Source organism: Dromaius novaehollandiae, chromosome 3, assembly GCF_036370855.1.
Source record: "Dromaius novaehollandiae isolate bDroNov1 chromosome 3, bDroNov1.hap1, whole genome shotgun sequence".
Classification (NCBI taxonomy): Eukaryota; Metazoa; Chordata; class Aves; order Casuariiformes; family Dromaiidae; genus Dromaius; species Dromaius novaehollandiae.
In genome coordinates, this window is record NC_088100.1 from 109,039,139 (window position 1) to 109,065,219 (window position 26,081).

Sequence of the window (26,081 nt, forward strand, 5' to 3'; positions counted from 1 at the left end):
ATGCTGAACAGGTTCACTTCCTAAGGCAGTCATGACAGATGCTCAGCATCTTTGAAAATTCAGCTGCTTGTATTTAAAAGCCAACATCAAGCACCTGGGTTTCAAAAAGTTTGGCCTGCCCATAGCATAGCATGTGCTACTGGGTAGCAGGAAGAATAGGTGTACTACCTGCTTTGGCAGAGTAGTCTTTCATGATAGATGGTCCTTATTTTGGGGTTTATTGAAGAATTTTGTTTTATGCAGCATAATGGGAAAGAAAAATGTTTTTTCAGCCTTTCTTTTTTAGGCAAATAGAGCCATTGGATGTCAGACTGGCTTGATTAAGAGAAGACAATCTACAGCACAAAAGAAACCAGGAAATTGCTTCACAATGTTGTTATAATACTGAATGAAGCGTTTTGCTTCTATTGGTGACTAAGGAATTTTATTTTATTGATTTTACTTTGTTTTCTGTTTAAAATTAATGAAGTTTAATTTTGTTTAATTAAAAAAATTCTATATATTTGTTGAGATGCCATGATCTCTTTCATTTTTATTTGATTTGGTAATTAGAACCAATAGGAAGAAGTAGGCAATGTATTGGAATATGAACATTTTTCTTTGATTAAAATTGTGGTATTGCAGTGTATAATACAAACCTCATATAGGATAGTATCTGAATAATGTGACAGGTAACAAATGCTGGCTATGACAATCTTTGTTGAAATTGTTGGAGCTCTGTTATTTCTTTGGTGATAACTCAGATGACATCAACTGACAATACAGAGAAAAATAGTCTGCAATTGGATTAGGTTTTGAAAAGGAAGTCATCAGAGAAGGAAAGCACAAGTGCATTGTTGATTAGGTGAGTGGTTTAGATGGAGGTTTGGGTTTGGGGGTATTGGAAATGCTGACACTGAGGAGAGAGGGATGTGTACTCTGGATCCTTTATTTCAATATAGAGAAAATCAGTTTTCAGAGGAGTAACACAGTGAAAAGATTGCACACTGGAGCATTCCTTGTAAAATCAGGATGCAGAGTAGGAGAATGTCATTGCCACCCGAGGACAAGGGGAGAAAGATTCCTTCGCTGGCAAAATGCTAATGGTTGGGGGTCTAGATAATAAGCAAATGGGAATTCCTCACTTGTGAGGATAAACGAGACGTTATTGGTATGACTGAGACCTGGATGAGACATGTGACTGGAATGCTAAAATCAATGGCTTAGAAAGGACCAGGTGAGGAAAAACTAATCAAACTGTCACTCTTTGTTGTGTATAACTCAGAAGTGAGTGACTGTAAAAACTTGAGTTGAGTCCCAACAAGTGAAACACATGGTGTAATATAATAGTAAGTAGTGCTGGTAGCAAATGTAAAGGAAACCTTTCATCCTCAATCTCTCTCTGATGTATAGGAGACTGACCTGTACTAGCACAGGAGGTGTCATGTGGAACATGTTTGCCAGTACTAAAATATGTTTAGCTTCAGAAAATGATCGATGAGAGTTGCTTAAGTAAGCCTAACTCTGGGAAATTTTGTATTAAAATGGCACTCTGACATGTCTGTGGTTTTTGCGTGTGTGTGTTCTTTGTTTTTTGTTTTTTTTTTAAATAATCATAGAACACTTAAGAAATTCCAGAAGCAGGAAAAAAAAGCTGAGGTTTTGTCAGAGGGTAAATGGAATTACTGTCAGATAGTCTGGCATCCATCCCAAGTAAAGTTAGGAAATGGTTGATGTGAGACTTGATTGATGAAGAGTTTAAGGAGTGGAATATAATGAATGCTGATCTACAGGGATTTGTGGGAAGTAGACCTTAACAAGTTAGACATCACTTTTTATGAGGTTACATGTTTGGTTGATGAAGGCATCTGTAATAGATGTCTATAAGGGTTTGAACTCAGTAGTCCATGGCATTTTGATTAAAAACTAATATTGCCATGGCCCATTCTAAGTGGATTAAAAACAGGCTAATATATTGTGGCGGACAGATGAGTGAACTTTTGCCTTAAACATTTCTTGGTACATAAGGTGCAAGCAAACCAAAACCCCAAACAAGCCATCTGTTCCCAGCGGAAACAGGACTGAGCTGCTGCGACCCCTGAAATGGTCTCCCTGCGACCATTCGGGACACACCGAGCCTGCACTGAACCGGACCACGATCGGACAGAGACTTTGGGACCTGGACTGCAAATTACTGCCGCTTAACACAACTTTTATAAAACTTGCTTAGCCGCACTCCCTAGTTCAGTGAGAAGGGGCCCCAGAGCTGGTGCAGACTGGAAAGATAAGGGAGTTACAAGCAGTTTGCATTCTTATGCGTCACACTCCAGGAGGGAGGATGTGAAGGCTTTGAAATAAGGCCTGCTTGGGCGCCAGGACCCTTGGAAACAAAGCCTCCCCTCACTGCTGAAACAGTGTTAATTAGGGGGGGTCTGGATTATACCCTCCTCGTCAGGACCTTGGAAGATAACACCTACTGTCACTGCTGGGGCAGTGCTAATTGCTGGAACAACACCTGTTTGTCAGGGCCCTGAGAAAGAAGGGCAGAACCCGAGGAATCAACACATTTGTCAGCAGAAACCACAACAGTAAAGATAAGGGAGAAAAGCAGCCTGCCTGGGAACAACGAGGAGACCCAATAGGGAGCAGGAGACCCCAGACCCAAAAATTACTATTGGTCTGAACTACCGCGTGAGGGGTGGGAAACTTAATTTGAAAAAGCTATAATTGCCCAGGGATTTCTTTGTTCAGGGTCCCTCTTCGGAGGCACCCAACTCGAGCTGTAACTACTGCACGTGTGTCATTACAATTTATTTATTTAATTTGCCTTGATTTGGCTCCGAACTTTTCAGCGGGAACCTAGGGTCGGACCCTGCTCGAGTTGTAATTACTGCACGCGCATCACTAAAATTTACACCCAGGGTGAAGAGCACCAACGGGACGCCGCTGGATCCACGGGTGGTGATATCTCTTTCTCTCCCCCCCTTTTCTCTCTCTCTCTTTCTCCCTCTCTCTCCTCCCCTTTGCCTTTCCCCACCTTTATTCCCCACTCTGTGGAAAATAAATTTAAAAGGTTGTACGATATTTGACCGGTTTTAGCGTCTTAATCTCATCCTTGGGATCGTAACGAAACCCTCCCGATATTGGATCGGGACATCTAACTCAAAATATAATTGTAAACAGACAATCATTTTCACACATCTGTGTTTTTGGTGAAGTCTCTGGAGGGACAGCTTTTTGATTCTATGATATTTTACATTTTTCGTTTTGATCTGTAAGAGAAAATGAAAAATTGTCACAAATTAAGTTTGCAGAAGACTCAGATTTGGGGGAACTGGGTCAGTAATGAAGAGAACAATCTGACTGATGCTGAGTAATGCTGAATCCCTTGGTAAACGGGGCATAAGGAAACAGTTTTCAGTATGGCTGAATAAAAAATCAGACTTGTAGCAAGGAATGCTGGGCACACTTAAGGCATGGGACTCTGTCCCATGAAGAAATTTTAAGGGTACAGATCAGCTGAAAAGGATTTCCAGTATGACCTTGAAGGCTAATTTGACAGTTGGATTTAAGAACAGATGAATACAAAGCTGAAGCAGAGAAAGTCAGTGTTTGACATGCTGCAATCAGGATAACAAAATGCTGGAGCATTCTCTATTCAGCAGGTATATTCTCCATCACCAGAAATTTTCATCAAGGTTAGCTGTTTTTCCTGAAAGATACCTGGTTCATTTGGGAAAGCGTGTTTCTGCATGAAGGCTGGGGCCCAGCTGCCACTCACCAATCAGACCTGCTGAATGAAAGATTACTTTTGGTTTGTGAAAAAGGTGAGTGAGATGATCCTTACAGTGAGGATGAATAGCTATACTGGCTTGCCAAGGCACTTCAAAGCATGAATAGAGTGATCCTGCTTTGTCTCCGAAGAGGTGACTTTCCTATCAAAATCTACATGAGATGTCAAAGTAACTCCATTTCTACTACATGAAGATTTGATCAGGTCTTGCACATTGTCATAGGGAAATGCAGGTTCTTGTGCTGTTTCTCAGGTCCTGGTGATGTCAGGTGTATCCTTGATGATGGATCTTCTTTTCCAGTGTTTACTTCTTTCTGCTATTGTACCACAATATACCCTCTTTATAAGCTCTTAAATGCTATGCATAAATAACTTCTATTTAGTCAGAGGCTCTCACAGGTAACTCATACTAGCTCTGCTTTCCCTCTAGCTCGTTGTAGTTTTCCAGCTGTCTTCATCTAGTTTGTCATCACTAATTTTGGTTCAATATAAGCAAGACTTTCTTTGTTACAGGGTCAGTTTGTTTTCAGTTTCTCGCTTGCCAACTTATTTGGTTGTCTCCAGTGTTATCTGAAAACCAATACTACCTATAGATTATATAAACAGCTTTAGCATGAAGTGCTGCAAAAACTTTTAAGAATTTTGGATTATTACCTTTGAACCCTTCTGGCCAGATAATGTGCAGTGGTGGAAGTGGCTTTTAGTGGGTTTTAAAAGCTGTTAGATATTCCATATACACATGTTCTCACAGGTTGTGAGAATGTTTTTGTCCCACAGTTATGTGCAGAATGAAAATACATATGTGAATCAAAGTTGATAATGCTTGATAACTTCAAGGTGGGGATTGATAATGCTTGATAACTTCAAGGTGGGGATTTACATTCATGTAAATATAATCATCACAGAAGTATCTGCTCCTAAATATGCATCTATGAAAATGGAGTATGTTGTATGAAAATAAATCATGAAGGAATTGATAGCAATGCAGAAATAGCACTGCCACCTGATGAGGCTATTGGCTTCAGCACTGTGTTCTGTTAATGTCTTTTTGTCCCTTTCTGAACTTCTTAAGAAAGAGAAAGCAAGTGTCTCATTTCACATCTTTCATGAGAGGAAGAGTGTATTGATTTCTTTTCCCTTAGACTCTTTCATTTCATGATTTTTACCTCATTCCTTTATATGTATTTACTTGCTCTCCAGATTGGGCAGTTGCAAAACACTGGCCAGCATTGATTCTTTCAACCTTCCTATGTGTCTCATGGCACCTTGTGTGAGGGAAAGTATACACGTCTAACTAAACAAACCTAGAAATTGGGCCTAATGAGTGGTTGCTTATACATATAAAATGTTGGTGTAGTCTGTGTGACCATAAATATTTCCAGGCATTGAACATATTCTTCTCCTTCCCAGAATTCCACAATGAGGACAACCTTTTGTGACTGTCAGAAGGGTCCAAGAAAAGTCAAGATAAAGACCTTTCATCCTTATAATTGTTTTTTCCAGGTGAGATTGTGTGGAAATCTTACCTGCATGTATTCAGAGTATATGTTACCAAGAATTGTTGAGTGGGCATCTTTAAAATTTTCAGGAAAGATATATAGTAACATTGAAGCTGTTGTTGTATGGTGAAGGCACATAACACAACTTTGCTCTGCAGAAGTGGTCATTGACAAAGTGCTGTAACAAGTACTCATTTAGGAATACTTTGCTGTTTTCTGATCAGTGGTAATGAGGAAGTTAAGGTGGGATCTGTCTGCACACAAATTTGCAATAGTTCGTTCATTGGTTAAAGCAAAGTGGTATGAATCATGATGGACAGACTTGGTTAAGAAAGACTGCTCCTAATTGAATTGAGCTACCCTGAGGGTCTGGCTTTAGTGGAAATGAGAGGTTCCATATATTTGTTTGCAGCAATTCAGGTGATGTGGTTTAAAATTTAACAGGAGCAAATTACCATGCAGATGGCCTTGTATAGATTTGAACTATGAACATGAGGATAGATTCCCAGCTAATGATACAGGCCTGCTAAAGTTCTTACCATGTTCATAGTGGTATCTGCAAGTTCTGCTTCCTTTCCCAGGTATTTTGTGCTCCTGGTGCCAAACACAAATGATGGGGGAAGATAAATGTCCTGTGAATCACAGGCTTGACGTGGTGCCGAGAGAGACTAATTGTGATTCCAAAGCCATGTTCAAATGTTTCTGCATTGTGCTTCCTCCTGATGAGGACAGATTGCAAATTCCGTCCTTTTGCATCTGTGCTCCTTGTCGCTGGAACACCCAGTTGTGGTTCTGCAGGATGGAATTTCATATATTTAAGTGATGGGCACCAGTATAATGCCCAGTGGGTGGGAAACACTTCTGAGAGTTGCATTGACAGTTACATGCATCTACTGATATGAACGAGCAAACATGAAATTCATTTGTTTAGGTAAAAACAACCACCCCCCCCCCCAATAAAAGTAAGCAACCACCCTTTTACACATGTGGAAGGTGTCACAGAAAGGTAGACATTTAAGTTTATCAGATTTCTCTAGCTCTGTAATCCCTGTGGACCTATGAAGAAAGTGTTTACATGTATATATTCACTCAGGTGCCAAGAAACTTTTTGCATGACAGTTGCTAGTTTCAACAACAGCAAGAAGAGTGAGGGAAGTTCATATGTGTGCACTAAAATACTGATTCTGGTACCTTCTTGCATGTGAGAGGCATCCTGTGATGTCAACAGAAAGTCCTGGCGATACAGGGGTCTGTCAGAGCAAAACAAGGCTTCAAGGTTAGTCGTGTGCAGCATGTTAATGTGAAGAAAGACAGCATATCAAAAAATTTTCTATGCATAGAGTACATAGAACGTTAGATTTGGGCAGTGTTTAAATATGTCCAATATACAATACAAAATCAGTAGCATGATATATTTTATAGAATATTATATACTTGTAGTGGTTCAGAATGACTGTAGAGCACATTCATGATGGCTTACTTCCATGTAGAGGGAGGAGATAGTATGAAAGAAGCAGTTCAGGTATCCACTCAGATGTTTCAATCAGTTAGTCAAGATTAGAGCTGTCAGTTGTGTAGTTTAAAAATACATTACCGAAGCAGTAATGCCCTCCTCATTTTTAATCATTTTCACCAAAGCAAATCCCACTCCAGAGGTTTATCTACTTTAACAATGCATTTGATACAAACTTCCCTAAGGCACAAAGCAAGATGGGCAACCGATTTGGAAATTATAATAATCCAGTCAAGGTTAAGATTGCCTTACTCTTCTGGGATATTATAAAATTTGAACCATGTACATACATCTAAAATAAATTAGCTGTGGGTGGCTGCTGGAACTTTATCACTCTAGGGAACAGTTTCTTTAAATTTGAGATACATTGGACTTCTATTATCTGGTAATGCATTAATTTTAGTGGCATATATTTTTAGATTAATGTTGGCTCAAATTATTTGAGTATTTGGGATAAAATGGGGTCAGAAAAAGATATTTTGAAAGGCAAAGAATATAATTCTTATTGCCAGTGGTCATGAATTTTAAATGAGATATTTAAGTTTCCCCTCTGTTTAAAATATCTGCTATGTTACTATGTGTTTTTTTTTTTTTTTTTTTTTTGGGGGGGGGGGGGGAGAAGCATCATTCAGCTGAAGCTGACCTAATGCTAATGGTTATGGCTTGCTGTAAGACAGTGCCATATCTATGTCATTTTAAATATATGCCTTACATTATAAACCAGATATGTTCTTACTCCAAAAATCTGATTATTCAAAGCCTCATATTCCCCAAGCTGCTGCATGTAGTCCTTCTCTTGTGCCTGTGTTAGGTTCCATAGTGGGGCTGCAAAAGAGCCTGTTCCCACAAATGCTGGAGCAGCTCAAGGTCTGAGCTAGTCAAGTGGATGCAGCAAAAGAGCAGACAACAGTCTGAAGAACATGGCAGCCAGCTGTAATATTTTATGAATGTTTTTTTTAATTGTCTCATAGTCTGTGTTGCATGTACATACAGAAAGGGATAACTGAAGGACAGGTTAATGTCATGGTGGTTATGTTAATCAATGGGAAACACAAAAGCTTTGACATACACTCGGGCTGCACCTAACCAGTGCTCAGGTACGCATTCTGGTTTAACCCAGGCTCATGTTGCTCAGCTTGTGGTTCCTGTCCTCTCCCCAGGGGTGGAGGAGGTGGCAGCAGTGGTGCACATCTGCTGTAAAATCAGGATAAGGGTAAAGCACCGACAGGGCCCGGTGGGTTGGAAGTGCTCCTGGGTGTCTTAGTTTAGGTAAAACCTTTGAGACCACATAGTGCTGTGACCTGTGATTAAGAGCTCTGATAACACCTGGAAGAAAGGGATGGATAAGTGCATTTAGTGTCTCCTTCTCCAAAGTGTTGACCCCTTTCTGGAATCTGTTGGGCACCAGATGGATCGTAGGAGGATTTCAGGCTGTTTCAGTATCTTACAAGATCCAGACAGCAAATTAGCTGGCGATTATTAGTGACATAGTTAAAAGAAGATAAAGGAGAAAGCTGGAGGGACATAGTTCTAAGCAGCAAAAATAAATAGCCTGCTCTGGGGCAAACAGAAGGGAGTAAGATGGTACTTAGGGAAGTGAAACTGAATAAATGTTGTCGTTATTTTTTTGTTTTTGTTTAAGATTGGGCAGGCCAAATTATGGTTAAATAGACTGACAAAGAATCTTTGAAGGTGGAAAACAGGAAAAAATACTTGAGAGGAAGTCAAGTAAAGAAGGAAGTGCAAATGTAGGAATGTAGAAAAAAGGGTACATCTGTGGATTAAAAGCAGCTATGAGAAGAGAAAATTAAATCTCAAATAGAAGCAAAAATCTTTGCTGGGTATTTGTTTGCTTTTGAGGGAACTAATGAAGTGCTGTGGAGCATGAGAAGGAGCTGATGATGAAGAGGGATAAAGTGTGGGCAGGAGTCAGTGGAGGTAATGACCTAAGAACTGCAAAGAGAGGAAAGAGAAGATACTCAGAAGTAGAAGAGACAGGATGAGATACGAGTTAGGGAACTCTGAAAGCAGAAGTTGGTGCAGTCATGAAATTTCCCATGAAGTGCGCGGTGACTGCATGAGGAATGGAAGGTAACAACAGAGGATGAGAAATGAAGTACAGCTTACGTCCTGGGTGTGTGTTTAGGGTACGTGTGATAAATTACTTCCATTTGTCCAGCCACCCCGTCTAGCAAAGGGCAGCACAGTCATTTTCTCTAGCTGTTAACTGTGTATTTCTCACTGGAATGTCACAGAGAAAGAGAGCTGGTATGGCTTCTGCTAATTCCCCAGACAACCAACCCATCAAAAGCAATCAACATAATCCACTTCCAGCTAAAAACAGTAGCAGCCCTTTGTGACAAATTTTCAAGCCACCCTGTTTTTCAAAACAGAAGTTCTTACAGAATATAATGAGGCTGCTGTTGCACATTTACAATAATTACTCCTTTTTTTGTTGGTGCTTTGTAATCTCTACACAAAAGTAATTTTGTATAAAAAGTATCTTGCTTGGGAAAAAATATTTTTCCCAGATTATCTAAACTCTTATGCATAATAAGATTTCTGGGAATTCTTGAGGAAGACGGCTTGTTACATTTTCTCCAGTAAAGAACTTTGTCTATATATGTGGTAAATGTAATTGCCCAAGCAAAACTGGCCCATGTAGCTGGTTGTTAGAGGGAATTGTGTATCATGGAATTTGTGTGTTGAAGTTGTGTGTTTCATACCTGACTTCATATACTAATAAAGAGATGAGTATCCTCAAAACTCTGGCATTTAGTCCAGAGTACATGTGTGTGCTTTTTTCATTGTGCTCGCTGGAGAATCTGTGCATCTCTGTCTGTGGAGCACCTCTCCATGAAGGTGCCTTTAATACATAGTCTCAGTGCAATGAGCTTAAATAAAGGCTTGCCCTTCGTGTGCCCATCAAACCCTGTATGACAGGAGCACTCCATAATCTGCAGCCACTGTAGCAATATGGTCGGATGGAAAACAGCATATAAAAGCCATAAAAATAGTTAATAAAGTTATATTTAACATTAACTTTAAAGTATTTTTCATGTTGAAGTGTATTAAAGAGACTAGAGCCTTTATGTCCATTTGTGCAGAGAGAGGTTCTTTCCCAAGGGCTGCTGAGTTAATTGGCTGCTGAGCAAGAGTGTGAGTATATGCTGCAGCAGGGAGGAATAGATGCAAAGCACTCAGACTTGTGAGCCTGATAATCTTTATTACCCCTTGTGAGATTAAAAGAGTTTGTCTTCATCTCAAAGGAAATGGCAAAGTGCAGCAGTATTTACACAATATGATTGGTATTCAGTACATCGTAAGGCAAATTCAATTTCACTTCATAAAACTCTTACTGTGTGTTGCTATAATCAATAATAATAGTAAAAACTGTATACAAATAGTATATACAAATATTATATACACAAATATATACAAATACTCTTGCTTCTGTGTCACATGGTAGTGGTATCCGGAATCTTGCTGATTCACTTCCTCGTGGAAGGTAGATCAGTGACATGGAATCTGTAAATACTGTAAGTTTTAGCTGCTTTCTTTAACTAAAAACACAGGTTCTCAAGTGGAGAGAGAGTTAAGTTGCTTGATGAGCAGCTCCTCTGGGAGTTTCAGCCCAAACAGCCCAGTATTTTTTAGGGAAAATCAACTCTACTCAGAAACCAAGCTAGAGAGCAGTCTCTCCTTCTGCTCTTAGAGCTTTTTTTTGTAAGAGTCATTGCATTTGTGCAGAACTTGAGTTACCAAAATGAACTAAACATATTTTCCCAAGATTAATTATGTGTTTCCAAGCTAAAGGCTTAGTAGTGGTGACACCTGTGTAGCTATTTTTTTTTCTTTTTTAAAAGCAGTTTTAAAAGGCTAAGCTGTCTGTAATTTCTGCATCTAAAAACTAGCCTGATTTTTTGTTTCAGGATGAAAGGAAAATGAATAACAATGATCATATGTTTGGGGTGGTTATGAATGTTAAGAAGAATCTGTTTGGAAAATCTTCCATTTTCTGGAGGAGCTGATTGTTATTAATAGTTCTGCAGAAATCTAGAAAATTCATAAGAGCAACCAAAATGTTGAGGTGCGTAGAGGTCACGGTGAAGAATTACACCAATGCAGCTTGATATAGAGCTAACTTTGAACATGGCATTAATCTCTGTCTATCCTAGCACAGTAAAGACACTGCAAAAGTCAAACTGCTCACTAAAAAGAGAACACAAATCATTGTGTTATAAGCATAGAAGTACTTGTATATAAACAGAAGCTGAAGAGATTCTCTGCTTCAGGAAGGAGACTAGGTAGGGGGACAACAGAGACGAATATACAGTGATAAGGTGCTGAGAAAGTCGCTAAGATATACCAGGTGCCCTTCTTTGTAACACGAAACCAAGATCCAAAAGTCTTAAAATACTGGAGGTCTGTGTATGACCTCCAGTTTAAAACATGGATTGGATGTTTTCATACTTTAGGAGTCGAACTATTCTTGTCTTCCAAGGACACACAGGTATAAAAATATCATTTGAATGTCTGAAGTTCTAGCTTATACATCATAAATTTCCTGCTGATTTCAGTGACAGTAGTGTGAGATTGGTAGGGCTTTTCCTTTTCCCAGAAATGTTGAGTGCCAACCACTTCAGATGCCATCAATGAAAATGATCAAGGACTGGCTTCTCTGAGAAGTTAATCCTTAATTTCTTTTGTAAATTGAGGTTTTATACTCTAGAGCAAAATTAATAAGTAAGAAAGTGGACCATTTAATTGATTCACAAAAAGGACTGTGATCATAAATTCTGATTCTTAATGTATTTGATGGACTTGAGGTACAGGCATGCCTTGCTACCAGTTGAAAATATTTACATTTTGAATATTCTGATGCAGGCATGGCCTCGTGATAGTTCATGTGATAATCTTAACTGACTTCTGATCTTTTATAATTTGGGTAAAAAGGATATTTCTGGATGTAACCTTTACTGCCAGTAAACAAAGGCTTTGTTTGCTAATATATCTTAGGTTGCTGCTTCACTCCTTCAATGTTGGAACACAATGGCAGGAATGTACTGATATTCTCAGTTAATACGTACTGTGAATCACTTATCAATTATTTGACTTTGAAAGACGAAAGGAGAATTCAGTAAATTCCTCAGCACAGTTAGATCTTCCTTCTCTAGAATCATTTTTCCTTTTTTTTTTTCTTTTTTTCTCTTCTGACTTCTGTATGACTGGGGCTGAATGTCTGAAAAAAGTTTTCTTTTTTTTTTTTTTATTTCTCTGTTGTACTGTAGGTACTGAGTATTTGAATTCTTCAGATTCTGGACTTCTGAACAAAGTGTTCTGCACTATGTTGTTATTGCAGTTGTATGTAACTTATTTTGTTTTGTTTCTTGGCCCCCCAGTCAGCCCTGCGGTGCTGTGTTCCCAGGGAAGAAGGGGACTGAAGGGGATCGAGGTGAGTGGGTCCTGCTTGCATCTTCAAAAGCCTAGTGGGAAACGCAAGTGGATAGTAGCACCTCTGGCTGGGTGGGATTTTGGCGCGCAGAAACCTTTGCAGGCTTTGAAAAGGACAGTGCTTGCTAGGCAAAGCCCTTGAGCATGTTGTGTGTTTCACTGCACAGCGGTGGTAGCAGCAGCAGCTCCTGGCTTTGCACAGCAGGGATGGTGTGAAATGTAGCTCCTCATGTGAGCAAGGCAATCGGTACATAGTAGAATTAGGTTAGCTATGTGTGGTGATTTCCTGACTCGCATGAGATTAATGTCCAAACAGCCATTAACTGAGTTGCCTAGGATTTCATTTTGTTTGGATGACATCCAGAGAAAGGAGAAGGAAGAAATAAGGAGGGGAAGATACATGGGGAAGATGATACTTTCTTTCTGCAGCCTCATTTCAGATGCTAGCTGGAGCTGGAATCTTATTCTAATCTTTGTTGGATAATTTGCAGTAGGGAGAGTCTTTTAACAACCATGAGTTGCCTCTTTTCTTCCTGTTTTGAAGAGTTCTTAATGCAGTGGAGCACACTTGCAGTATTTGTGCTCCATGGCACTATGCTTTGCCAGCTATACAGTTCGGTGTTGCCTGTGTAGCTCGGTATCGCTTCTGAATCCACCAACTTCAAGTGCTTTTTTTCCCCCCATTGTTCTACTGTTCTGTCCTTGAGTTATAACATAATGCATTAGAAGTGACCTACTGGTATATAAAATCCATATTTCTTTGCCCTTGTAAATCTGCAGTGCTCAGTTGCAAGTCTATTTTGAAAATCTTATTTTTACAATAGGGTGTGGGTGTCTTTCTTTGGGGATAACTTTTGCATTTTTGTGTGCTGCAATTTATGGGGGAGAACACTGAAATAGCAATGCAGTCATGGCCAATCAATAACTTTTAAAATCCAGCTGGTTTATAATTCAATATCTGTAGTATTTTTTGTTTATTTATATGCACTTGTAATAGAATTAAAAAAACACTGGATTAATAATAAAAAGGAAAGAATTTGTCCTTATGCTATCTTGTTATTTAAAATAGAGAGAGGCCTTGAAATCTTCTCAAATGCATGTTCAATATTTTTATGCAGCACATTTTCAGAATGTTTTTTCACCTCACTATACAAGGCAATGGGTTGAGAAAGGCTGGGTATGATTTTTTTTCTTTCTTTTGAAAACAAAACAAACAGCTCCAACATCAAGTCTAGTGCCAGAGAAGGCTAGAAGTGTGCTCATAAGGATTTCTGTTGCAGTGTCATATTGTGCTTGGTCACACCGTTCTGTCATGTCTCATTGCATTATGTCTGATTTGATACAGCATACCCATAAGTAACCAAAGAAAAACAATATGATGTGGTTAGAAACCTTTCAATCCTTTGAAAGTAGAGGGTTTTTGATGTTGTTTACTCGTTACCATTTTATTTAAAAACAATGACTTTAATAATCATTTTTTGTTTTCTCTTGAACAGACCCGGGGATAATATATCAGTCCAATATCTGTCAACTACGTGGTGGTTTCATTTATATTCATCAACTGATCATAGCTTGCGACTGGGCTTCTGAGGCTTTGTACCAGCCGGCACACAGTGACAGGCACAGGGGTTTCTGCAGAGGTCTTACTCACCTGATGCTGCTCTGTGGATGGTCCCTGGAAGTGCTGCTGCACCTCTGGGCAGGGCAGCAGCCCCTCCTCCACCTACTGCCATGGCTAACTTATGCCTGGGAAGTGGAGCCAGGCATGAGTTACAGCTGGAGGACAGAGTTAGGATCATGTCTTGGTCACACACTTCCAAAGCAGGTTTGCCCTTCCATAATCTTACCTACATTTTTCTTTGTCTGTCTGTTTTGTTTTTGTTAGTGCTGGAGCACTAAACATGGACCAGATGAATCTTAACGAAACCAAGTCATAAAGGGCTTTATTAATACAGAACCTGTGTTGGTCTCAACACAGCAGTACTTCCACCCATAGGTGGAAGAAAATATGATTGTCTTTAATTAGAAAATAAATATTTTAGCTGGGACATTATGTTAGTTACCTTTGAGCCTTATAATCGCAACAGGTGGAGAGGAAGGTTTAATTTCTTTTTGAGTTAATCATTTGTTGACACGCATATTGAACCTTGTGATTGGAAGAAATTAAGTGAATTTATGATGTCAAAATAGATACCAGAAAAATATTTTTAAAATTGTGTCCCAAAATCACTGATGAAATAAATCTAATTCACATCGAGAAGCTTAAGTGAGAAGTTAGTCTTTTTTCTTTTTTCCTTGCTATCTGGCATGCACAGTAATGTCCTATTACTTCTACTACATCTGGCATCCAACAGCAATTGGAGCCTTATTATGTTAGACACTGTATCTATACATTTTAAGGAGTTTCTAGACATGAAGAGTTTATATTCTGAAGTAATATTACAAGAAATAGAATTCTTGGATACTCTTCTTCACAAGAAGAGGGAATGATGCTCAGAATGTCACAAGACTTTTCCAGATGCCATAGTAATGGTGCTGTCAGAGCTGGGAACTGTGCCCAGATACCTCCAATTCAAGTACAGTGCCTCAGCTGCAAACCCCATCTTCCTCTCTAATGGAAAGATTCTTTTCTTTTCTTTTCTTTTCTTTTTTTGTTACAAAATTATTTGTAGTACAATTTCAGATGGGCACAGTTTAAAATGAATTTTCTGCTTAGCTCCTGTTACTACTTCGAGAACAACCTGGTGAGCATCTTCCGCTTTTTGAGAGGAGCTCTGTGCTTGAGGAGATGTGGCCGTTCCAGGACAGCTTCAGACCTTCTCCTGGACTGACCATCTCTATTACTGAAGGAAACAGACAGGATTTGTGTCATAACAGATTGACTGTATAAAGAAGACACATTCTCCGAGCTTTTTGCATAGAATGATGGAGAATTCAGTGTGCTCAGCCTGACAAATGTATTGGAGGTTCTTTTAACAGTGTATTAAGCTCATCTGGAGAGAGAGATGTTTGATTTTTTTTTCTTATAATTTTTGCCCATATCCAGTTTTTCTATAAGCTACATTTGATGTATTTGACCAACTTTATTAGGAAATGATGATCCTGTCCTGGTTCTTTGCATTTAGATGCAAATCCAAATACTAGGCAATGGAAGATATTTACCAGTGGCAATGTTTTATGCCTTGGCAGGAAATGCAGGCAAATGAGGTAATTGTGATGGCTTCTGGAGATGCTTTTGGACTCTGTCACACAGTTCATGTAATTATGTGCTGATTGGGCTGCCTTGTCCTCCTGGACACACTTTGGCTTGGATTCTTCATTAATTCTGTAGGAAAACAGGCTGTGGTGCCAGTCCCATTCAGCAAGGCACATTCACAGATGGCTGTTCATCATCAAAAAGAAACAGTATTTTCTCACGGCCATATGTTCATTGGGATTTCCCCCTCTGCCTCTCTCTGGAAGTCTGTTGTCCTCAGAGATGATGTATATGAAAGCTGAACATTGGAATTCAACTCAGAAAGGGATTGAAAAACTAATAAATGTATGAAAAAATGCTTATTCTAAAAGAAAAGGATTTGCATATTGATAAACTGGAAATGAAGTAGTCAAAAATTCATGATGGTACATTGTGGACTCAACTCGTGTCTTTGTGATTAAAAGCAGACCCACTGAAAAACCAATTATGAACCTGGAGCTTAGGATGGTCTGTTTCCAAAGTCCCTGAGGAGCCCTTCAGAACCTGGCTAAATTTAAATTAAGGGGCTCCACTGTTTTAAAGTACAAGCAATCAGCAAAACTCAACAATAACAGAATTACTCAAAAAATTCATTTTTCTTTGGGTTTTTATAACTTGGACAATGTATTTACCATAAGCAACAGCTGCCTCCATTTGTTTTACTGATAATGGAGATGTATTTAAGTGTTTATACAGTAACTGAACATATTTTAAAGCCGTCTTATTAAAGTTTTATTATTTAAAGGGTCCAAATTTCTGTTTTAAAAAGGAACAATAGCAGGAAGCAATGCAAAAGGGAAAAATAATTTGTGATTGTAATGTAAATGCCAATGTAGGGGACAAGTTCTTCTCTTTGGATACAAATTCTGCATTCGTTCTTATACCTAGGAGACAGTATTGAAATTTATCCAATAGGCAAAGTGGCTGACATTATGTAGTTGAATATTTTGAGGAATAAATTCTAAAGGTAAAGAGAACATTCTTTTATGCTGCCTAAAGCATATCTAATTATATGACAGTTCCCTTGTCTTTCAGGGTTAGGAATATTAGGGATGCAGACTTCTAGGGGTGTATGTGTAACTTTCACAGTGAATTGGGAAACATACTTTCTACAGCCAAAAGGGATATGACATACAGATCTACTGGAATAACGGATAGTTCTTTCCATTGTTCCTCTTTCCCCTTTTTTTAATTTCAAGGGGAGTGTCAGTGGAGTTGTGGTACTGACCTTGAGTGCTATGTGATTTAGAGGTAATAGTCCAAGAGGACAAGGTGATGGAAACTGCTGGTAAAGATCAGAGTAGCCAGCCAGTCAGAGATGGTAAAAATCTCATTTTTTTTTCTGTGTTTGTGACAAAAAGGAGAGATGTGGACAATTTGGTCAAGTCCTTTAAAAACCTTGAAGGAAATATGTGCTTTAAAGGCACGTAAGACATGCTATTGATATCGCAGGGAGATACACTGTTAAGTACAGCACAGTTCCTTTTGACTGCCGTCATGTTGACTGAGGCCTGCAAGCCAGCAGAATCCTTGAGTGTGCAATGAAGTATGCATTCAAGGAATTCAGAATTAAGGCGTACCGAGTCACCCAGTGACATTTAGCAAAACGCTTCATGTATGCCAGTGTGCTCTACTGAAAACTGCAGTTATGTTTCATCGTGTATTGGCAGTGGGGGAATTCTGGTCTGAGAAAGAACTTTAGGTTTTATCTGAGGAATTCATTCATTAAAAGTAGTAATTTCTAGTGTTTAACAATGCATCGGCAGGTTAGAGCAGGGACTAAAGAGTATCTGACCTACCTGGAATTGCAAAGGGAATTTAGGTAGGCAGGAGGAAATGACGTGAACTGGAATTTGGCCAGGAGATGGGAACTAGCATTGCAGTACTTAATAAGCACCGTGAATAATGAAGAGTTGTCTGCTCTGTTGATTTTGGAATGACTGAATATGATTCATTTTTTCTGGCATGAATTGAATGGCTGACATTGTCAATAACTATTAAGTACTCACTAGGTAAAGCATTTCTTTTGTCTAGTGGGCTTCTCTATGGCAAACTTATTCTGATTAATGATGGGCATGGTTAGGACACCAAGCAGCATTTGAAGAACATTCTGTTTGCTTTGTGAAGTGAACAGCCAAGGTCTTCCTAGGTATTACCAACCCTTTCTGAAAACTTCAGAAAGGGAATTTACAGGTTTTCATTTTCTTTTCCAGGATATTTCAAATGATCATACTGAATCCTAGTATGTGGCAATACAGTGTAGTTATCAAAAGTTATTCCAAAATTTCCATAAAGTTCCTAACTCTTACTTATAATCATCCATTCTTTTCAGTATGAAATCATGATTTGTACATGTAATAAATTAGTTATTATTTAATCAAGATTCTAAATTCTGCATTTGCATTTTACATACCTGTTGACGTGATTTTGTAGGTTCATTTGCCTCCTTTATTTGCAAATTCTTTCAAAAAATTTGAAAAATGTTTGCCTAAGGCATATTGTAAAGCTACTGATTTTTGTTTGTTTTTAAGTAGAGATGAGATAGAAAAGTAAGCCTTTGAAATAATTCTCAGAGGAGAATCAAGACCCAACTGATTTCAAGGAGTTCTTTAGGAAACCCTGAGGAATTTAAATCAGTATTATCTGTTCATTATGCTTGCCCATAAACAGTTAGAAGAACTTGTAAAGTTTGCCTGGGGGGCAATATGGTTTTGCTGATAACCTAAAAATCAGAAATCTTGGTTTCTGTTTCAGTTCAATTTCCTTCTCTGTATATCTCTTTTTTTCTCTCTCCCATTTTTGCCTCTTTTGTTTAATTAGACCACCAGACCTTTGGTCAGGGACTTTTTACTGTTTTTCCACAGTGCATATTGCAATTATAATCCTAACAGTATGTGAAATTCTTAGCACTGTAGAATAACTTTCAAGTGCTTTAAAGCAATACAGAATTACAGACTTCACCAAGACCCTCATTCAGCAAAGCACTGAAGTGTGTGGTTCCCTGTTAGCCTATGAATTCTACCCTTGGTTATTATTGAGACCATTTTAGGGCTTGAAGTTAAACACATGCTAAGTGGCTTGTGGTGAAATATAAGTTAGGGCCAGGCCACTCAGAAATGCATTATCAGTACAGTTTAATTCATTCCAGCTCTGTCGCTCTTCTGAGATAGACTTACCTACTTATGGGGAGGAGCTCAAAGTTCTGCTTCAGTTAGACTTGTGAAACCTAAATAAAAATGAATGAGAAATATTCTTTTCCTTGGACATTAAGAAAGTCTGTCCTTCACGTTAACACATGGTTGTAAGAGACATATTTAGTTGCAGTGAATTTGACTAGCCCAGGCAAGGACCTTTAAGACCATGTGATAATGCAGTCTTCTTGTTTTAGTCTACTAACATGTCAGCTGTCTTCATGCAGCATTTGAATGATGAGGTGATCATTTAGGCTGGCATTTGAAATCAAAGTTCTGCTGAGAATTTTTTAATATAAAATGCAGGTGGGAGAGTTGATTTGTTGGAAAAGCAAAGAAATAAATGTGAAAGCTGGAACACAGTGGTTGTTTGTCAGCTGTGACTGGAGATCTAGTATATTTGAAGAAGACACCTTGAAGAAAAAAAAAAAAAAAAAAAGCAGGAGAATCATTTCAGTGAAACAAAATAGGCAGGATTTGCTTTGACAAACACGTTTCAATTTGAAGAATGATTCAGTTTATGGATGTGCTCTATTCCTGCATACTGAAGTTCCATCTCCTGTGCCACACAGCTCTATTAGCATGAGTAGTTCTGACAGTGCATATGAATTACTGTAAAGCTCCTAAACAAACATCCTTACTTTGCATTTATTTATCTCCTTCTACTCAAGGATTTGGGAGTACTTTACAATCCACAGTAAATTTGGGAAGCCCCCTCGAAAGTCCTGAATCTCAAAAGTAGTTCCTATTCTAGGATCTACAGTGCAGAAAGGCTGGCCTGCTTACCTGGGTCATGAATAGCAGAGCTGGGCACAGGATGTCGAGCCCTGACTTAGGGCCACCTATTTTAAGAATTTTGAACTTGATCTAGAACCTATTAAATCAAGGCTGTTTCATTGTCCCACTCCCTTACTAGTCTTTGGCTGGTGTATTGAAGTCAATGGAAAATCCAAATTTTGAATCCCAATCCTGTGGATTAACCAGTATCACTTTCCTTTCAACATTACTTATAATCTAGCATTCTTCAGCCACTTTCCCTGTCTAGTCAGCCAGCTAAGGTTAGGGTCTTTGTAGCTTAAATGTTTTTGGGGGGATTTTTTTCTTCCTGCTTCCAGTTTTACCTTTATTTTAAGGTCGTTGGTTTACTTGGAATAAGGCTCCATCCTCCACACCCTTCTTTAAATGTAGAATGTTATCAGGAAGATGTTAAATTTTATTGCGGCATTTCTTAAATGATTGCTGCTTATTCAAGAAAACCCATTTCAGCCAGCTAAGGGAAAATAAATAGAAAGATATGCATTATTTACAGGACATAATGTGAGTAAGTAGGTGACATGCACAAACAGCAGAAGAAAAACCAAGCAGATCTTGGTAGGAAAATGGCTGTTGGAGGGGGGAAAAAAAATCTTGTCTTCAGGCATACCTGCTGTATATATACATTGTTAAAAACTAGTGATCAAATCAGTTTTTAACAATAATTGTCATCCACAGATTTCACTTTGAGAAACTGGAGCCAATAGCATTCACTTCGTTCTACAGGTAAGTCTACATGGTGATTACCACCTTCTTTCTTTATGTAAATGGAAGAAAGATTAACTGGTTTAGTTAGGAGACTGTTTTTCCTGTTGGGTAAGCCTTTTTCTTGAATTTCCTGGCTGGCGTTTCCATCTGCCCTAGAAAATGATCAGCAGGCAGCATGGTATGAGTAATGCTGACAAGTAGGATGCAGCCAATCAAACCTTTCCTTACACCTGTGTATTGAACACCTCAAACAATGTACAATTTTCTTGCCTGGTGCAAGGTTAATTCAAAATGACATGTTTTCTTGATATCGAATTAATGCATTCCAAAAATCTCAGCAATTATATGTAGCTTGTTAGAGGTAACCTATTTTCACAGATGTAGAGTGCATTATCTCATTGTCAGCTGTCTCAAGTTAATTAATATGGATAAGACAGGGCATGAGAAGCTACCAACGTTTCTGAGAAGTCAAAGAGCAAGCATCAGGGAGCAGTGGGAGGGGGCTGCTCTGCAAGGTAAAGCAAGACGGGAACAAGGGTGATAATGCAGGGAGTGTCCTCACTGGCTGTTCATGTCTCACAGCGCATGAACCAGAAGAGCAGGGCAGGTCTGATGATAGTAGCCAGGGTCAACCAAGAGTCTAGATCACCAGGCAAGTCCACACTGATGAGGCAGGTCCATGGTGAAGCCAGGAAGGCAAATAGGTGAGTCAGAAACAGTGAGGTGCGAGGATGGGCGCAGGGATACCTGCAGCCTCGCTTGGGTGAGGGCAGGGGCCTGAGCTGAAATACAGCTCCTGAGCCAAGAGGGCTGGGAGACGCCAACCAGGCCTCGCACTGGTCTTTTCACAGTATTCTGATCCTAGGTTACCCACTGCGCCATATCAGAGCTTATCTCGAGGGCAGGCAGCCACACCTCGAGGCGGGAGAGGTGCAGAGCCTGTTATGGCATTCAAGGCCCTCACAATGAGTCTTCAAGTATTCAGGTTTTCTGAAGCTTTTACGACACTACCAGAACTTTCTGAATCAGTAGAAAGTGAGCAGGAACATTGCAGAAGACCTTGTCTTCCTCACAAGACAAGGTGTGTGGCGTGCCCAATTCCAGGATGGCGCAGATGTGATTTAAAGTTGATATATTTTGTGTTATTAGCTGTTTTAGGCTTTCTGTGAGGAATTACAGAATGCGAGAAGATGGGGTAAAAACATTAAAAATGTTCAATAACATATTAGCCTAACTCTTATTTTGCGAGAACTGTTTTACCCATGATCTGACCACAGGACAAATTTGCTTATATTCGTGCACTGTAGGCCTGACCAAAAGCCAATAGCTGCTACTGATTCTGCATCATACCAGACAGCTCACAGTGAAAAGCGGGATCTGGCTACACTTGGGAGAAGAAAGGAGCAAAGTAGATCACATTTCTCTGCACAAATCTGAATAAATTCAGGTTTCTGTTGATAAGTATATTGTAGCTGCTGTAAAGATCATTTATAATACCATATAAATGAGTTCTGCGATGAAACGATACTGTCTTGGAAGAGGAGTTGTGAGTGCATTTTTTTCACAGGTAGGGGAAAGATATATAATTATATATCTTAGTTAACTCATAATAATAAAATTCCTATAGTCGCCTTCCCAGAGTAAGCTGTTAAAGAACCTGGGATGTGGGAAAGCAGTGCTTAGCTTGATAAATTGGTTTCATATGACAAGAAAGAGAATTGTTTAACACAGTTGTAAAATTATGTTGCAGGACAGTAAAATGATATTTCATTAATTAAAAAAAGAAAAGGAATACATTAGTCTTGAAGCTTATAGAAATGTTTCCTGATTAAGATATGAGCTGTTGATAGCATGTATATTTTTCTTACTAAATGCTGATTTGTGAGTTAATTTCTAGTTTTTGGTAGGAAAATTCAAAACAAGCACCTCAAATTAAAACTCATCAGCATTAGCAATGGTGAAAATTTCAAATGAAGATGGTTTGTTTTTAACCAGTATTGCAAAATAAAGTACTCTGCAAAAACTGCAACATTTTAATTTATGCATCTTCAGCTTAGTATGTCAGACCTATATGTTATAGTGCATTCTTTACATATTGACTTGCATCCTCTTTGACATTGAAATTAAAGTGTCAGAGATTCCCTTGAGACAGAAACTGTGCTTTCTAGAGAAGTCTAAATAGGTCTGCTTCTGTTCCCATACTTGTTTGATTTCTTAATCTTTAATGCAATTACTCTTGATTTATAACACTGTAAATGAGAAGGTGTTTTTTAAACCAACAAACATGAGCCACCTGGGTTTTTTTAATTGCTTGAATGAGTTCTTCACATATGCCTACTTTATATGTGATGGAATTATTTAATGCCCAAGTTTCCATTCAAGTGGAGGAGGAGTACATATCTGCAGTGCTGGTGCCAACTGAAATGATTTATCAGTGTATTGCTGTGCAGTATTGTGTGGATTTTCTAACTCTGCAAATAAGCTATGCCTTTTATTGACATCCTTAAAAGCTGTTACCTGTGTGCCTTCCTTTCCTCTTATTCTGGAATGGCTAGAGTGAAACTTAGAGTGGTTCCTCTGCACGTACAATGCAGATGTATCTTATAGATAGTTCTGTTTCACTTAGCTACTTGAACTACACTGTAAATTTTAGTGTTGGGATTGATGCAGGAGATGAAGGCACAGTGATTAAAAGAAACCTCTTGAATTTTTTCCATTTCAAGGTCCAGTTCCAATGTTCATGATGCTCCAGTGTGTCTGGGAGACAGAGATGAGAGACTACAAACAGGAGACATTTTAAGAAGTAAGCTGGAGTCCTTTAAGGATGTTAATAATTGTTTTATCCTTACTAACAAAAGAGGATCTAATTAACATATCTTAGGCTTATTTCACTGACCTTCACTTAACTTTAATCTTGTGCCTGCACCCAGGACAAATGTAAGATTAGATAGGGGTTCTTTATTACACTTGCTTTGCATCTGGTACAATCATTTACTCCTGAGCAACAGCAGAGTAGAAAGAGCTCCCTCTGTGTTTGGCACTTGCTGTTCCTTGGCTTTTTGGTCTCATTTCATTGCTGTTAAGAACTTTTTTAATGTCAACTAAATAATATCTCTAGAATATTTAAATGTACACTTAAGGCATATTGTACATGTAAACATCACATTGTTCACTCTTTTTATATAGTTAAATTTGAGATTTAATAAGCACAGTAATTACACATTTATACTGATGCAGTATATGGACAGTGATTTATTGAAATGGGCCAGCCTGGCTTCTAATGAGACCAGCTCTTCCTACTGAGCTAGGTGGAGGGCTGGCCAATGCCAAAGCGGTAATATGGAAAGCTAGAAATGCTGGCAAGTAAGAAATCAAAATCTGCTCTAAAACCATAAAGACTCATTCTGTCTTCTAATATAGACATAGCTGCTGGTGAAGGCCAGACTTTCCTGAGTCCCTTATTTCTCTTAGTTGATTGTTACTTCTTGCTTTTGCTGTAAATTGACACAACTCCTAAATACCTCCTCTTCTTTCAGACTTAATTACACTTTTGTGCTCATGATTTATTTTAGATCACAGGCTTTCAAACTTCTTAACTCGGGCTTTACCTGTGAGGAATGAGCCCTGGCATGTTGCTGTGAGCTCACCATGAGCAAGTGGCCTGGTAACATCTGGGTCGTACCTGGTAGAGCTCTCTGCTTCCAGATACAAGGGTTTTTTTCTCTTCACTGCTGGAGATTCAGTTCCATGTCTTATCAGTTATCCACCATACCCCACTTCTTTCCAGTAAGAGCACTCTGACGAGAAAGTTTACGCAGGCAGCATTTCAAGGTTTTTTTGGGGATGTTCACTTGTACTTTACACTTGTTACCAGTGCAGCTTTGGCTGTTCTCATGACTGGAGTATCCTGACATGGTGCCTGCTTCAAACCACAGTTTGTGAAGGCTTTATCTCTGCCTTCTTCTCCTTTCCATTCCAGTCTTAAACACTAGGTTTCTTCCCTTACAATTACAGTGACATTGACTACTTGGGAAATAGTAGTGATATATTATTACTTTCTCTCTTCCTTTTTTATGTAATTTGTCGATAGGTGCTTTATAATACTCAGATTGGATATATCAAGGAATAGCAGTTTCTGGACAAATGAAAGGTTAATAAGTCCTTATGAGAGCTGTCAAGAAAAGTAACGGTGATTTAATAATACCTGATGGTTTGCTGCTAAAAATCACCAATCCAATCCATAAAGCCTAAAAATCTACATACAAATTAACACAGATTCAGTGTTATAACAACAGCCAGCTAGGTTTGCGAGATGCTGCTTTAGTAGCTTAAAGGAAGTGTTAGTTCGGTTTGTCTCTGGTTTCACTTCAGAGATCATTTTTTCTTCTAAGAAGTATCTATAGAAAGACTATTACCTATTAAATTCAGTTTAGCTATTAACTTCCACAGAAATCAAAGGAGAATTCTTCCGTTAGCGTTAATGGAATAAGAAGTAGAATGTCAGAAGAGTGAAGAATTCTCAGTGTAGGTGTAACCATTGGCAATACAAACAACATGTTTGTGTACTATTTCTACCACTGATTTTCTGTGGCTAATGCTGTATTTTTTCAATACGGCTGTAATAGCATAACTAATCTGTCTGTATCACCTGCTACAGGATTCTGTGACTTGTGACTGCTTAATGGTTCGAGCTCACAACAATATCCCACAAAGTTGCTAAAAAATTATCTTTTGTAGACAGGGCAACTGAGGAAGGAATGAATTAATGTGACACACCAAAGTGCTAGAGAAAACCGTGATGGGAAAGATGAGTGTTTCATAATGCCTTCATTAATAAGGAGTGTCATCTTCTTTAAGCTAAGAAGAAATGATTGGTTAAGATTGGTTTGAAAATTTCTTTATAACATTTAAGTCTATGCAGCTATTCTTTTTCTCATATTGCTGCTTCAGGGATAAATGTATGGTCTGAGAATGAGTCTCCTCTCAGTAGTATGCTGAGGTACTGTCACTGAAGACAGAATCCACCTGTTGTACTTATATCTTGATAAAAATATTTCGTGAATCTGAGGGGAGAAGCATGCAGAGTACTTTTATTAGTTTGCATATATGTGACAAATAGCACAATTTTGGAAAGCCACTTAGCATGCCTTATAAAATGTTCTTTTATTAGCTGTACTAATAATTTGATACCGTTCTGAATTTTTTGCAAATTTGCTACTGTAAAATATTTTCAGTGCATGAATTAGTAGTTACATACATTTTCTTGCCACTGCTGGGATTTTTGGAACACTTTCTGAACACAATATTACATTGTATGATAACCCTTAACTGGCTAATTTTGTTGCTTATCCCTGCAAAAATAACTACAGAAAGGTCTGAAGGATTTGGTTCCAAATATTTTCACAGTTTATCTCATTTTCTATCAAAAGGGATAGGATATATTTGGAATATGGAAGTAATGTCAACTTATATGTTACATATTAACTCTTGAATCTGTGAATTCTAAGACAGAAGAGTGTACAAGGCCTAAGCATCATAAGCTATGGTAATAAAGGCCATTTTAAATAAGTCAGTTGAATAAAATGTTTGATTTTAGCCTTTATCTTTTCCGGTGATTTAGCAATTCATCAATTCAATCGCAAAAAACAGTAATGAAATATTTAGGACTCAAGCAGAGTATTGATGCTCAATGGCTCAACGTCATCGCAGTCCATTTAGCTTTGTAGAGAGGTGCCAGGCTGGTTTTGACCTAAGTATTTTTTTAATATTTCTTTTTGTCACACACTACTGAATTTATTTCATAGGACATTTCATTGTGTGCCTGGACCACTTGGGAGTTCAACTGCCAACCAGATGGAGGTAAGGACAGTTGCAGTCCTCTCCTTTGGTCTGGCTG

General features: G+C 38.6%; 1 long non-coding RNA gene across 1 annotated transcript in view; it reads left to right on the top strand.

Moving 5' to 3' along the window:
• Positions 1-728: 728 nt before the first annotated feature.
• LOC112980506 (uncharacterized) overlaps positions 729-26,081 on the top strand; it is a 33,574-nt gene continuing 8,221 nt past the window's right edge. The window contains exons 1-7 of the long non-coding RNA XR_003258447.2: positions 729-3,806; positions 5,183-5,275; positions 12,187-12,239; positions 13,735-14,063; positions 20,156-20,203; positions 21,493-21,752; positions 22,909-22,988. This is a non-coding gene — a long non-coding RNA (uncharacterized LOC112980506). The remainder of the gene's footprint in view (positions 3,807-5,182; positions 5,276-12,186; positions 12,240-13,734; positions 14,064-20,155; positions 20,204-21,492; positions 21,753-22,908; positions 22,989-26,081) is intronic.